This window comes from Macrobrachium rosenbergii, chromosome 46 (genome assembly GCF_040412425.1).
Source record: "Macrobrachium rosenbergii isolate ZJJX-2024 chromosome 46, ASM4041242v1, whole genome shotgun sequence".
NCBI classification, from domain to species: domain Eukaryota; kingdom Metazoa; phylum Arthropoda; class Malacostraca; order Decapoda; family Palaemonidae; genus Macrobrachium; species Macrobrachium rosenbergii.
The window spans coordinates 6,132,501-6,147,500 of record NC_089786.1 but is presented as its reverse complement, the minus strand read 5'-3'; positions in this window follow the sequence as shown (position 1 = coordinate 6,147,500).

Genomic DNA, 15,000 nt, shown 5'->3' with positions numbered 1-15,000 from the left:
CTTCTAAAGAATATGGTGTTCATTAGGAAGAATTAAGAGGAAGTAAAGTGAAATACAGAAAGAAGATATCCCACTTATCAAAAAAAAAAAAAAAAATAAATGAATTAATGACGCTGGGCGAAGATAAGAAGAATATCATCCGAGGAAATATCCAGGACGGACGCAGTACCAAAATATCTCGAGAGTTAACAACCTAAATATTAAAGTGGACGAGAAAAAAATGATGAAAAAAAAAAGATGCCTGCGAAGGCAACGAATTCTGGCCAATATATATCTCCGGCCGGGCAATTTCTCAAAACTGCAATTTCTCAAAAACTATTGGCCCTATAGCCTCCGCAGCCTCATATTAGAACGAACTGCCCGGTCGGCCAGTTTCATTACAAGGAGGTGAATGGTCCGACTCGAAGGGACCCCCTAAAAATCAACAGACTGCTTGGGATATTTCTCTTTCTCTTTCCAGACTTCTCTTTTTTTTTTTTTCCTATCCAGAAATGTAAGGCAATTCGAGGAAATACTGATGAAGCGCAATTTCTATAAAGGGAACGCGCTTTTGCAAAGCACGATGGGAATCTCGCTGCAGGAGATTACTTCATCTCAGACGAACCTGAGGATGCAGTTGATGATTTCGGTGATGGCGATGATGATGATGACGCAACCGACACTTGATTAAACGTTAACTTTTTTTTGGTTGGGGGCTGATTTTTATGCTAAAGGGTTTTCTGAAGGTTGGACGTGATTTATGGAAGTTATAAACTGCTGGCGATTATATATGTATGTATGTGTGTATGTATACATATATATACACACATACATATATACATACACTCATATATACTGTATATGTGTATGCATGTATGTATGTATATATATCCATATATATATCCATATACATTTATACATACATACATACATACAGTACATACATACATACATACATACATATACATTAAACAAAACAACAAACAAAAATTTTCAGTGAGCTACAAACATAAAAATATGTCCTGAATGATTGAACGTAAATAAATATTGAGTAGATTAACTGAATCTTTACATAATGACTGATTAAACTAACTTGACCTTAAAACACTTCTTGTCGGATGAGGGATCATTGCCAGTAATATCTAATGAAGAAGGTCAAAAATATTTCACTTAATCATTTCTTAAACGTAAATATACACCACACTGACACTTTGCTTCCTACGCCTCAGACTAAAAATATCCTCCATTATTCTGTTTTGTATAGAACCGAAAAGACCCTTGGTAATTAGGACCTGCTATTTCCGAGCCTTGAATGACCCGTTGAAGGTATTTCTGAAATAGGCTGTCTTACATCATTAAGCCCATTCTTACCTAGCCCACCTCTGGCAATCACTTGAGAGCTCAATTTCCCCATGTCCCCGCATTCCTCACAGCTCTCCCTTCCCCTTACATTCCCCAAAACTTCTCCTCTTATACATTTTCCCCACAGTTTCCCCACCCCATACATTCCCAGAGCTTCTAATTCGTCATAAATTTTCCACACCTTCCCCAATCCCATACATTCCCCCAGAGTTCCTCGTCAGCTCCCCATCCCCATACATTCCCACAGCTCATCCTTGTCATGCATTTTTCCATAGCTCCCCCCTCCCAGTGCATTCCCCAGGGTTCCTCTTCTCTCATACATTTCCCCACATCTCCCCCGTTCCCATACATTCCCCACAGCTTCTCATTCATTTCCACAGGATCCTCGTCCCCTTACATTCCCCAGATATCATCCTCTGCCAAACAATTCCCATAGCTCCTCCTTCCCAATACATTCCCCAGGGTTCTTCCTAAGTCATACATTCCTCCACAGCTCCTCGTCGGTCATACATTTCCAGCAGCTTCCCCTTCTCCATACACTCCCCAGAGTTCCTCCTTTGTCTCACATTTCCCCACAGCTTCCCCATCCCCAAACATTCCCCAGAGTTCCTCCTCTGTCATTCATTTCCAACAGCTTCCCCATTTCCATACATTCTTCAGAGCTCCTCTTCCGTCATTCATTTCCCCACAGCTCATTGTCCCCATATATTTCCCACAGGTCTCCCCTCGACATACTTTCCTTACAGCTCTCCCCTTCCATATATCTCCCACTTCTCTCTTCTCCCCCTCCCTCTCCCCCTCTCCCTCCCCTCAATCTAAGAATCCAACTCTTCAACCGACCTGAGTATTCTAAGTGCCACACCTCATAAAAGAAAAGACTCATTTTTAGAAGCAACCTCATTGCTGATAATGCAAGCAATGAACGTTTATTCCCCACTCCTCCCCTCCCCCATCCTTCCCCACTCGTTTCTCCGCAAAATCCTAATAACACGATGACAATAGACATCTCAGCGAGACAAATGGAAGCAGCTATTCCCCTCTCCTGCAATTCAACCCGTCTTACATCGAAGGCATTATTGTAACTATTTTTCTTCTCAATCCGATAAGATCCGGAGAACGGAAGGCACGCAAGCAAGAGCTATTAACAGAGCGACGAATTATTCTTAGACATAACAGACTACGCGAGTGTTTTCAGCAGATCCCAAGGGTCCCAAAGACTTAATAAACCACATTTATTACTAGGTATGACAAAATACATAGTTACAGAATATATCCGCTACAAATCTTTTTTTTGATGTATTCAAGGCAATTAGTAAGAAACTGTCACTTTAAATGCTCAATCCAGGCAACACAAAGATGATTAAGTAAAAAATAATCCATCTAGGGAATAAACTGACTTTCAAAAAAGTTACCATTTTTTTGGTAAAAGCTACAGAAACACAAGACTGCACTTTGTAATCAGCATATCTTTCTAGAGCAAAAAGCGAATAAGACGATAATCTAATGGCCTTTTGTAGCCCAGGTTCAAGGAGAATACGAGAAAAGCACAAAAAGGACAGCTATAAAAAAAAAACAGAAGCAGAAAGAGAATTACAAAGCATGTCAGTAGAAGAGGCAGCCTCTGAACCGATAAGAAACGGGATTTTCTCCAGCAAAATAGGTCACACAAGATAACTAGGTTAGGGTAGGTTAGGATGGTTGGTTAGGTTAGGTTAACAAAGCACAGACTAGAATGACGGTCATAATAACGGCTTCAGGAAATGCATACAGATAAGAGAGGGCCAATAAACACCTATGTAAAAGTAACAGCTTTTCGAGTCAGTTTATAAAGAAAGGATAAAAAGACGTTTTTAAAAGTTTTCCAAAAATGTACTCCAGTACATAATAATAATAATAATAATAATAATAATAATAATAATAATAATAATAATAATAATAATAATAATAATAATAATGTGGAACAGAAACTGCTTCATAAATCAGTAATTTTCCTAGTTCATGAATTTTAACAATAAATATTCCTTTGTTATTTGAAAGCCGAAGGTTACATTTAGATTTTGTTGGTAATGTACCAAAAACTCTGAAATACAAATCTTACTATTTGGTTGAATTGAATGTAGAAACCAATGTTTTTGTACCTTTGGATTTGTGAAACCTTTTGAGGCTTCGCTGTAGTTACAACAGTTTCCGATGGGACTATGTAGAGAAATTAGTGCAAATGACCTTCAAGGGAGTTTTTCATTGTGCGACAGTGTATACAAATGAAAATAAAAGCGAGTACAAAATATTTGACGTAGGAAATATATCAAGAGGATGCTTGGTTTAGTTGAAAGTCAAAGAGATACAAGCGATAAGATAAAGAAGAGGTTTTTAATGTTACACCTATAGATACGTACAAACACACGAGCGAATACACACATTCATATATATATATATATATATATATATATATATATATATATATATATATATATATATATATATATATATATATATATATATATATATATATATATATATATATATATATATATATATATATATATATATATATGTATATATATATATATATATATATATTATATATATATATATATTGAGGTAGCTTGTATATATATATATAGTCATTATAATATATTATTCAAAATAAAAAGACTTTCAATTTCAAGGCTAATAAATCACATACTTATTTTCACATCTAGTACTCCAAATACATATGTAAAGTAGCTTGTATATGTCGTAATGAGAAGTCATTAGGAATTAATTATTCAAAATAAAAAGACTTTCAATTTCAAGGCTAATAAATCACATAATTATTTCTGCACACTTCTACCGTACTCATACAATACATATGTAAAGAAACTTCTTATATTACTATTCGGGACGTTAAAGGCACATGCACACAAACACACACACTCACACACACATTATTATAAGCGGAATATGATTTCATTTATATGGATATATATATATATATTTAGAATATAATTATTGAATGGAATAGCATATATTTATATACATATTATATTGTGTTGGCAATATATATATATATATATATATAATATATCCCTGAATATATGTTGAGAAATAGACCTGGCATCATTTTTTTACACATTCACAGTGAAAGTACATTATAGAAGCGGAATATGATTTCATTTAGTGTGGATAATGATAAATATATTTATAAAATGTAATTGTTGAATGGAAAAGCACGTGCATTTGTAATACATATTACATTGTGTTGGCAAAGAGACCAGCTCTAATGTGTTGAAATACATCCCCTGAATATATGAACCAAAATAGACGTCATGTCATTTTGTATTATATTTATCACATATAACATATATATATATATATATATATATATATATATATATATATATATATATATATATATATATATATATATATATATATATAAGGAATAAGGTGTTGCACTTAGTAGGATTAGACATTGCATAGAAAACCCCTTCCTTCAAAGAACACATACAAATTATATATATATATAGTTCAATCAACGTATACACTTTTTTCTAAACAGGCATATATACAATACGAGTTGATTCACACAGGGCCTAGCAGAGCCAACGATCCGTTACAAAGTAACGACCCCTTTGGTTGACGGTCATCGTAATTACGGCAACAAAAGACTATATAAGGGGGAGACTCATCTACCTAACCGTTACTTTGAAAATCAACCACTTTAATGAGGCATTGATACTCATTAATAACCCCGTTAATGATATAATTATCACGGTTTTTTCTTCCCAGGATTATTTCGGCTTCCCTCACAAACCAGACTCATCATGGCCTCACCAACCCCACCTCACACCTCCCCGCCTCCCTTCACTATTCAGTCATCTTCGGCTGCTGATGGGAACTTCATATTGCTTTGTGATGTGTATGATATTTGGTGTTTAAATGGGGTCTATGTATTGCAATGTCATCATACAGTGAATTATGTATTACTTAAAATTAATTACTTCTAGTGTTCCTTGTGGGTTGTATCTTCCAGTGAATTGTATATTATTTAAAATAAATTACTTCTAGCATTACTTGTGTTTGTATCTTCCAGTGAATTATATATTATTTAAGACTAATTACTTCTAGTATTCGTTGTGGGTTGTATCTTCCAGTGAATTATATATTTAAAATCAATTATTTCTAGTATTCCTTGTGGACTGTATCTTCCAGTGAATTATATATTTAAAATCAATTATTTCTAGTATTCCTTGTGGGTTGTATCTTCCAGTTAATTATATATTTAAAATCAATTATTTCTAGTATTCCTTGTGGGTTGTATCTTCCAGTTAATTATATATTTAAAATCAATTATTTCTAGTATTCCATGTGGGTTGTATCTTCCAGTTAATTATATATTTAAAATCAATTAAGTCTAGTATTCCTTGTCGGTTGTATCTAACAGTTAATTATATATATATTTATTTTTAATTTACTATTTCTAATATTCCTTGTGGATTGTATCTTCCAGTGAATTATATACCATTTCAGATGAATTACATATGGTATTAAAATGACTTGTATCTTATTATGAATTATGGATTATTTAAAATTAATCTACTTTGGGCCTTATTGTTCTTGTACCAAAAGCTCTCAAATGATATCTTACAATGAATTATATATATTACTTAAAATGAATTACTTCTATTATCCCTTCTGGGATGCAAAACTATCTTCTTGGGCCTTATAATAACTATCTGTAACCAAAACCTCTCAAATAATGGCTTGAGTAAATTAAACATATATGTTGTTTATCGTTTATTAAGAATTATATTATGGTTCACATATACATCTTGATATTTTGTCATTATGAAGAATACGATTTACATCAAAAATTAACATATACTAACTATCTGGTAATTGTTACTGCAGTTAAAATAACTTCCTTGAGTAACTTAAAATAATGTTGTTTATCATTTATTAATAATTATATATATATTTATATATATATACATATATATATATATATATGTATATATATATATATATATATATATATATATATATATATATATATATATATATATATATATATATATATATATATATATATATATATATATATATATATATATATATATATATATATATATATATATATATATATCATATATATATGTATATTTATTTATTTATATATATATATATATATATATATATATATATATATATATATATATATATATATATATATATATATATATATATATATATATATATATATATATATATTAATTGCAAACTAACGTGCTAATAGTCGTTTTGAGTGTGCTGTGCGTAAAAGTTTGTAATGGGCGCCGGATGTCAGATTCATTCATGGTTATTAAATCTATCACATGACAATTATGTGAATTAGCCGGTTGCAAAGTAAGGATAATAGTATAAAGGGATTAGATTTTTATTATTACAAATTAATTAGCACATTACTATAATATATAAAGAATTAAAAAGGCGTAGTACTCCAACTGCTACTACGAAGGCTACTATCAACAACATTACTGCTGCTGTTGCTACTACGAGCATGCCTGCTGCCTATTAAGATATGATTCAGTCATTGATAACTTTGAAGAATGTAGTATGACTCACCAAATGAACAGACATAATAATAATAATAATAATGATAATAATAATAATAATAATAATAATAATAATAATAATAATAATAATAATTATTATTATTATTATTATTATTATTATTTAATTATAATAATAATAATACAAATAATAATAATAATAGATTTTATTTCAGCTCAAGGTCATATACATGGACAATACAAAAATTTAAACACATGAGATAACCTAATAAAAAATGGTAATCGGCAATATCCATAAAGTTGCTGAATAAGTAGAAAAAAGTATTCATGATAATGGTAATACCAGTAATAATATTGAGAATAGTAAAAAATAAATATAAAAAATTCTAAAAATAAAAAAAAAACAGATTTCATACAACTAATTTCCTAGGTGGTTACAGAAGTCTGTTCCAGGAATTTACAACCTCTACAGCAATTAAATTATACTAAATTTATTTATTATGATAGAACTTCTAAAAATCATCATATCTGATAATTCTTAGTATAGTACCTTCAAAAGTTATCATGATCTAATAATTTTTCAGACAATTTTTAAGGGAGGGATACTGTTTTTTTTTTCAGAGTAACTTATTCTAAATAATTTTACTAAGGATTGGATATACCTGTTACTAAATATATCCGCTTGTATACTGTACTGACCGAGCAATGTACTCCATCCATGCATGTTGTTCCATCTTGTTATTTGCACTTACGTACTATTTTTCCTTTTCTTCACTGAACGCCTGATTTCTTCATCCCATCACTTAATATTTCTCTCCTCTCTTTCTATCTTCCTTTATCTCTAACTAGCTTCCAAAATAAGTCCTTTTGCACATTCTTTCTTTGTTCCTTCCACCTCTGTCATTAACTGCAAAACATATTTCATCTATTTTCTCCTTATACAATCTTCCCATTTCCTCTTTCATACTGACTAGTTTTAATTTACTTACAACAGTTTACCCCATTTCTCCTCACCTTTCAATTTATACCTTTAAACTTTTCCTGCAACTAAATAAATGTTCAGATTTATCTATAATCAATCAATATTCTCAATTCCTCCCTTTCAAACTGACTAGTTTTAATTTACAACATTTTACCCCATTTCTCCTCACCTTCCAATTGATGCCTTTAAACTTTTCCTTCAACCAAATAAATGATCAGATTTACCTTTAATCAATCAATCTTCTCATTTCCTCCCTTTCATACTGATTAGTTTTAATTTACTTACAACATTTTACCCCAGTTCTCCTCACCTTCCAATTTATACCTTTAAACTTTTCCTTCCAAATAAATATCCACATTTACCTTTAATCAAATCTCTTATTACCATTGCCTCCATCTAGTCTGTGTTTACTAAAGCATTATCAGCTTTCTTTTCGACGCATGCTTATGAATATTCTTTATTGGAAACACTGGACTTCCAGCAATCAGGCCCTTCTCCAGTCACATCTCCGGAAGACTCTCTCCATTCTCATTCATACTGGCTTGCTACATCAAAAACCACTGATGGCATACAAGTTTCTGGTGGAGGTTACAAGGTTTTAGGGTGAAGGCGTGAGAGTGACTGGTTTGGTGTAAAAGTATGTCTGTGTTATGTTTCCATGGCAGTCTCATATGTTTCTGAATACAGTGATGCAAGATTTCACATAATTAGATTAGACTGGTGCAAAGATTTCGGGAAAAGAAAATGCGCCTTGTATGGGGTTTAAAATGGTTTACATTTGAAGGTGAGATAGATCTTATTTCTATCTCATCTGGGATGACGAAGAAAATGTTTAGATATGGGTGAAAGAGACTGGAAATGTTTGCAAGAGGAAAAGATGCAAATGAATATGAACAAGAAGAGGTCATGACGGCAAATGAAAACCAGAAAAAGTTATTATTATTATTATTATTATTATTATTATTATTATTATTATTATTATATTATTATTATTATTATTATTATTCTTCAGAAGATAAAACCTGTTCACATGGAACAAGCACTCAGGGGCCACTGCCTTGAAATTGAAGCTTCCACTGCAGACCCCACACTGCAGCAGTAACTGATCATGATACAGAGCCAGTGATTTTCCATCGCCCTGAGGGAGGCACGAACCCGCGACACCTGAGTGGCACCCCACGATACCAACCACTATACCAGCAGACCAATGAGAATGTGGGAAGAGATAAACCACAGAGAAGGTGAAGCAAAGAAGGTACAAAGGCATAAGCCAAGATGGGAAGAGAGTTGAATTATTGAGCACCAAGCGTATATGGGGTTCGACGCAATGCTGAAGGGCTGTCTTTGAAGGGTAAGAAGTGGCTGCTGCCATGGATGTCCGCTCATGGTTCTTCCGCAGTTCAGTGGTGAACTTGTGAATGGGACAATGACCTTTTTTCTTATTTTAGTGGTGCTCCCTTTAGGCTAAACAGCATGATGATGTTTGTAAAACTACATAAATCATTAACCGAATATATATTATTAAACAATAATGTAATAATGTTGCATAGATATGTAGATGACTCAAGTCACCCCAATCATCTTTTTTTCTTTCTTTTTGAACACCATCTTTGAATAATTCTAACCAGCTGTTCCCCTTTGCCCCTTTACAACGTACGCCCATTAAGCAATAATAATAATAATAATAATAATAATAATAATAATAATAATAATAATAATAATAATAATAATAATAATAATACATGGCTGGTACGGTACCATAAAAATATGTAAGCCAGGACAAAAAAAAAAAAATAAATAAATAAAAAAATAAAATCTTGCCAGCCCTCCCTTTAAATTCAGTTTTGTCCAAAAGTTCAGACATCAAAATTGGGGCAGGGCAGTTTATATATTTCTGTTCAGGTGTCCAGTTTATATTATTTCTGTTCAGGTGACGACATCAATATTCTATATCCATTTATAACCTAGTATCTAGAAACACTAATGTATATTCATTTCTACTACGCCTTCAGTAATTTTATCCACATCTTATGCCCACTTTCTATCTCAATATACTATAGCCATTTATAGCTTAGTATCTAGAAATACTAGTGTATATTCATTTCTAGTACACCTTCAGTCATTTTATTCACATCATATATCCACTTTCTATCTCATTTGAAGAATTATTACACTTAATTCATTTACATTTTCAGTGACGCCAACAGCAACCTGTGTTCATAACTGACCATCCACATTTTTTTATCTATATCTGTCCGAGTGTATAACTCTTATAACTATTAAGATTTCATCCATAACCTGCATCTTCGTATAATCTATAACCCAGTAATGTCGTTTAAATTCTGTAACACTATTTCTTATTGATCCAAAACAGTCTTCCATATTCTGTACGATTCTCTGATTTAATCTTTTCAAGTGTCAGTCTATAGGAATATGAGAGATTTACTTATTTCTTTATCACTATTATAATTTATAATTCACAACAGTAGTATCTTATAATAAACAAGACGACAATAAAACACCTGTTGGCGAGAGCAAATCCACTGGATCAGTTCTCCTGAAGTTATATCATTCTTTAAAGCCCAACAGTTCACTTAGAGAGAATTTATATCGGCAGGGCATTAGAAAATAGTTTATTATGATACAATCACAGTCCCTTCACTTGTTAATTTGATAAAAAAAAAAAACAATTGCTTTAAACGTGGGGGAAGAAATTACTTTTTCAGTTATGCTAAGGAGGCCTTGACCGATTCTTATGTAATCAAATATCGCTGTCCAGAATTATGGATGAGCATGTTCTTATAATTTTCAAAATTTACACTAATAATTTTTCGATGCAAGGTATTGGAGTATCCTTTAGATGAACATTGTATGTTTTGCTATTATTTACTGTTCATCAAATAACATGAGTAATTATTTGAATTTACTATCTAGATCTAGATTTGATTCAGAAATAAATAAATGGAACCCAAGGATTTAGAGCAATAACCTTTTCATATAGGAGAAAACAACGAATAAAAAAAAGCATCAAGAAAAATCCAGAAGAGAAAAAAATCGTGAAAGTGATCTAGCTTTCGTTCTATAAAAAGACTCAAGATGACGCGAAGGACGCACGGTCACAGATATCAACAAGACTTCGAAATCTGGATTAATTCCTGGCGAGTTCCATTTTTCGCCCGAACGTATTGGACGCAAAATCGTTCAGGGTAGACAAAATCCAATCTACGCTACATGTTTATCATCCCATACACTTTGAACAGGCAAATATTTTTCATGCACTTCTAAATATTGAAACATTACTGTTTGTTTACACTGTGCATACAATAGGAGGTGGTGCATATATTTCTGAAAAAATGCAACCCATTCTTTTGTTTGCACGCTGGAATACGTTTGTCTCGCGCAAATTTTTATAATTATAGGTTTTATTTTATGCCTTCTAAAGGACGGCGTGGAGACCTGATGATGCAATCCTCAAAAAAGAAATTGGAATTGAGAAGAACAAGTGGGCAATATGAGTGTTGTTTCGAAGGTTCAAAATCTCAAGTAATATGACATCCAGTAATTCTTTCTTAACTGATACAAGCGATGTCAAATGAGCAGCAATGTTAATGCAAAAGCAAGCAATAAGCAATAGCAACACACATTATATATATATATATATATATATATATATATATATATATATATATATATATATATATATATATATATATATATGTAATATATATATATATGCATATATTATATATATATATATATATATATATATATATATATATATATATATATATATATATATATATATATATATATATATATATATATATATATATATATATATATATATATATATATATATATATATATATATATATATATATATATATATATATATATATATATATATATATATATATATATATATATATATATATATATATATATATATATATATATATATATATATATATATATATATATATATATATATATATATACATATATTATATATATATATATATATATATATATATATATATATATATATATATATATATATTTATATATATATATATATATATATATATATATATATATTTATATATATATATATATATATATATATATATATATATATATATATATATATATATATATATATATATATATATACATATACATATATACATATATATATATAATACACTGTTTGACTGTATTGATAGGAAAACTACAAATATATACAAATAACTCTGCAAGCAAATAAGACCTGTTCTGTGATATTGCTGTGCGTATCACAATTTATGGAATGCAGAAAAATAAATATTGTATATCAATTAATATGCTATCTGTATGGCATATATACGTTCTCCCTCTTTTAGGGATACAGCATCTTATACAATAATATTTAGTGTGTATACTTATTTAGTTTTAAATACATACGCGAAATACTTTCCATGTATATTTATATATATATATATATATATATATATATATATATATATATATATATATATATATATATGGATATATATATTTTCTTACTAAATTAATCTAATAAATTAAATAATATACAAGTAAGGAGTTTATTAGAAAGTTCCATTACCAAAGAATCACTTTCAAACACACACACACACACACACACACACAAGCACGTATATATATATATATATATATATATATATATATATATATATATATATATATATGTATAACTATAGACATGATATTATATATATAAAGGTGGTGACTTCAGAACTATATATATTAGTACATAATACATTTTGGGTCACGTCCTAGAAAGGTGGTGACTTCAGAACTATGAGGAAATTATGTATGTAATACATTTACACACACACACACACACATACACACACATATATATATATATATATATATATATATATATATATATATATATATATATATATATATATATATATATATATGTGTGTGTGTGTGTGTGTGTGTGTGTGTGTGTATATACTGTAAATTAACGTATCCATACTTCACCAATATAAACGGACAGTGACCATAACACAATTATGCAACATAAAACGACCAATTCCCCACCCCCCCCGCAAGAAAGTCCTTCGACGAAAAAGCCCCCACTTATGGCCGTACCACCTTGGAAGAAGCAGAAGAAGCGAATTATCGCATTCATAAAATGCCCACGTCCAGCATCTTTCTGTGGCCCTCGCATCCTTGGGCGAGCGCAGTGACTGAATTGATCTAATTTGGAGACGGAGATGCCCGAAAGCAGGAGGGTATCATCATGACCGCAGCTGGTTTCAGCTCCTCTCAGTGGGATGATCATCTTCCTCTCCGTCGGGATGCTGAGATGATGCTCAACATCCCCCACCCCACCCCACCCCCCACCCCACCACCTCAAGGAGGAGGAGAATTCCCTCGCTCGATTTTTTCTCCGCCTCATACAAAACTTCTTTTCTTATTGTTTTTTTTTTTTTTGCCTTTCGGTAGGTGCCTGCAAGAAAGGGAGTCACGCAAAGCAGCAGCAGCAACGGGGAGGGTTTAGGGAGGAAAGCAGTAAAAGCAGCAGTACTTTTAATCTTTTTTTTTTATTTTGCACCTCGGTCGGCGCTTGCAAGCAAGCAAGCATGCATCAGAAACGGGACAGAGAAAGCAGCAGAAGTAGCAGTAGCAGCCAACAGCAAAGCAGCAAAAGCAGCACAGCAGCACTTTTCATTTTTTTTATTTTGTCCCTCGGTCGGCGCCTTAAAGCAATCAAGCAAGAAAGCAAGCAAGCAGCAGCAACGGGGAGAGAAAAGCAGCAGCAGCAGCAAACAGCAGCAGCAGCAGAGGAGGAGGAGGAGGAGGAGGCGGCGGCGGCGGCGGCGGCGCCGTGGCACAAGAAAAGCGGAATCGACCAAAGCCTTCCGGTAAGGGCTCCAGACCTCCTTGTGGATCGGTTGACCCCCATATTATAACCATTCTAATCCCTTTGCCTCGTATCATCACACTCTCTATTGCGCCCGCCGACCGTCTCATCTTGCTTCCCATGCCTTCGCGTTTTTTTGCAAAAGCCCTTTTTTTGCTTTTTTGGACGCCGTTGGTGCTTTTGCTTGCACGGCGACCGACGCATATAGCCAGCCAGCCAGCCAGCCCACCAGTTCTCCCTCCTACATACCTACAGTACTACCCCCATCCCATATACAACCCTTCTTCCACACATCCCCACCCCCCGCCCCCCTTCCCGCCCCACCCCTCCCCTTTTCTGCTTTCATTGACCCGTCGCTTGTGCGTCTCATTCGCTTGTGTGCACATGCACATGTACTGAAGTGCATACATGCATAAATGCGCATAGCTCCTTCTTTTTATTTGTAAACAATGATATCCTGAGCATGACTGAGAGTTTGCTTGTTTTGTTGTTTGTCTGCATGGTAATTAACCTCTAAAAATGATCTTGGGTTAATGTGCTATCTTATTGGTTATGTGACCTTTCTCTCTCTCTCTCTCTCTCTCTCTCTCTCTCTCTCTCTCTCTCTCTCTCTCTCTCTCTCTCTCTCTGTATATATATATATATATATATATATATATATATATATATATATATATAATATACACACACACACATATACACACACACACACACACATACACACACACACACACACACACACATATATATATATATATATATATATATATATATATATATATATATATATATATATATATATATATATATATATATATATACATATACATATACATATATGAATGAAATGATACACGCACTACTTACCCGACTGCCTCCCAGAACAGCAGCGTGTATGGATGGGTGTATGGGTGCATGTATGTTTATGTAAGCACATGTGCGTCCGAATAAATAACTGTCTGTCGACGGGCATTTCTATGACTGTCTTTATTCCTTTCTTTATTCATTTTGTTTTTCTCTCCCATGACCCCTTTTCCTCCCTATCTGTTAATTCCCCTCTCCTCCACCTCCTTCTTTCAACACTTTTTTCCTCCCCCTCTCCCCTTTTTTTTTTTTTATTCTCATAGTACATTCCTCGACTGCGTCTCTCTCTCTCTCTCTCTCTCTCTCTCTCTCTCTCTCTCTCTCTCCTTCCCCCTCTTCCTTCGACGTGTTTGTTGTGC